This window comes from Electrophorus electricus, chromosome 2 (genome assembly GCF_041902795.1).
Source record: "Electrophorus electricus isolate QZ-2024a chromosome 2, ASM4190279v1, whole genome shotgun sequence".
Classification (NCBI taxonomy): Eukaryota; Metazoa; Chordata; class Actinopteri; order Gymnotiformes; family Gymnotidae; genus Electrophorus; species Electrophorus electricus.
Window position 1 is genome coordinate 5,625,180 of NC_137498.1, and position 2,519 is coordinate 5,627,698.

Consider the following 2,519-nt stretch of genomic DNA (forward strand, 5'->3'; position numbering starts at 1 on the left):
GCACAGGGAAATCAACTTAAACTCAGCATCATGGAACTGCAGCTGAGCTGCTTTTTAACTGCACTCAAAATGGTAAAAGAAGGCAATACTGTTCATGACTTCAAGGTAGAATTGAGAGGAGTGAGGTTCTGAGGACAACTATTGGGACTGCAATGAAAGAGATCTTCGGTTTTTATGGCCTTAAGCAGTGAAAAGCTCACACGGCCCTGCTACATAGGTTTAGAAAGCAAGAACAGAACCTACAATTTTCCAGGACCACCAGTTTGCACTGATGTGTAGGTCGGACTAGAGGGTTCCCTTTCAGCTAAACAGCATTTTTTTCTGACAGTGAATCAGATATTTCTGAAAATTACAATTGTGAACCATTTGAATTTTAGGTACGTCTCCTCATGAAACGCATTTTAGGCCATCCAACATACCCACGAAATTTGCATAAAATGGCAGCTATTTGTGAACTTCCAAATATGAAAGGTTTTGGCATAAATGATGTTCATTCTTTCTCCTAAATAATTTGCACACATTTTCAGTTTTGGGGATGAGTTGGTGAAAAAATTGTTCTGAAATTGCAGTGATACCATACTGCATCAAGGCATTTTTGCATGGTGTCTGTAGTCAATTGGTCATCACGTTTGCATTATGTGTGAAAGGACCTTGAATTGAAGCTGAGCAGAAACATTAGCTGGTTCTTTGGTTTCTGTGTCTTCTATTTGAAGTAGACACCAGGGAATCGAATGGCCTTCTTGCAGCAGAGCGAAATGATTTTCTGAACTCCCTAGTTACTCCAATTGAGTTCTCCAAGTCCTGTACTCCAAACTCCGGCACTATAACGCATGTGAAATCCCTAACCTCTTCGTCTGCAACTTGGTTCTACATTGTGCAAAATGGAAATTTCAAGATCAGAAGATTACTAGCATCTTAGTATGGACATAAAGAGTAGCTTCTCTGTTGGAAAAAAATATCCCATCACTGTCTCCATTTGCAAACCGAGAAAGTCAATATATGCAGCAGGCTTGTCCTCCGGTGATGCAAGGACTGTGCTTTAGGAGCTGTGTTTAAGGCTGATTTCAATTGTCACATGGATGATGTAAAACTCATTGTAGCATGATGGGTGTGCTAATCCATGTATTTCAAACAAAATTAAACAAAACAGAAACTCCACGAGTGCATCTGTATTTGATCTCCTAACAGAGATAAGTTATGCTACTTAGCTAATTCTTAAAAGTAACATCCTTATAGTCTCCTGACAATTAAAATCTATGCAAAGCAATGTTAATGATGCAGAATTTGTGCACTAGGGACTGCTTTCCATGCCGATGAATAAGCCTACAGTGATCCGGTAAAGCTCTTCATATTATTCCTAGGGAGTAACATTCTGTCTCTCAAAGGCAATGAAACAAGAAAACATTGCTTGGTGGGATTGAATTTTGCGTCCTAACGGGGAGAAGACAATTCAAGCCAGTTTTTAAACTATGCCTTGCAGGAACCAAAAAGGAGGAAATGCTGGGCTGATCCTGAACGGCCAGTGCTGTAGGGTTTCTGTAGTGTAGTGGTTATCACATTTGCCTCACACGCGAAAGGTCCCTGGCTCGATACCAGGCAGAAACACAACTCTTGGTAGATGTGTAACTGCTGTCCTTTCAATTGAAGGGAGAGCTATTCTTCACAGAGAAAAGTCAGGCTCCTTAATTAATGGCCAAGCTGATTAATTAAAACTCATAGCATAATGGCTATGCTAATTCAAGTCTTTCAAGCACAAACTTTAGTGAGTGTGTTCTCATTTTGATTCCTAACAGCAGTTATGCTAATTAGCTGAAATTTAAAAGTTACTTTCATCAAGTCTATGGCAAAGTACAAATCCTTGCAAGGCAATATCAAGCATAAACAATTTGTGCAATAGGTTATGCTCTAAATGCCAATGAGAAAACTACAGAGTTAAAGTAAAACTCTTCATATTATGCCTAGTTAGCAACAGTCTGTTTCTCGAAGGGTAGGAAACAAGAGAACTTTGGTGGGGTTGTCTGAATTTTCATCCTAATGCTTGAGAAGTCATACTGCTTAGCCAGATTTAAAGCTATGATTTTCAAGCCCCAAAAATGAGCAAAAGCTGGAGAGGCAAAGAAGCATTTTAAAGTGGTTTCTGTAGTGTAGTGCTCAGCATGTTCGCCTGACACGAGAAAGGTCCTCTGTTCCATACCTGGCAGAAACATCCCTCTTGATAGCACAGTAGTTGGGCACGTGCTTTTTGTAAGCAGTGTATCAAGTGGGAGACTCTTTGTGTGGTTTGCCCTTTAGGTCCTCAGACTGAGGCACCAAACTCCTTGTCTAATCGCAACATAATTTTGTCATAAATCCTGTTGACTAAAAGACCTTTTTGGGGGATCATTATTGATTGATATAGATCTTGAACTCTCTTGATTTGTCTAGAGTAGTGGTCATTTCATTTGCTTTCCAGGTCACATGTCCCAGCTTCCATACTGTGCAGAAGCATTTCTCTTTCATCCATTTTTGGTGTTTACTGT

General features: G+C 39.9%; 1 non-coding gene across 1 annotated transcript; it reads left to right on the forward strand.

Annotated features, from left to right (window-relative positions):
• Positions 1–1,532: 1,532 nt before the first annotated feature.
• Positions 1,533–1,605, forward strand: trnav-cac (transfer RNA valine (anticodon CAC)). Its single transcript has one exon. It is a non-coding gene; the product is annotated as a tRNA-Val (tRNA).
• Positions 1,606–2,519: the final 914 nt, after the last annotated feature.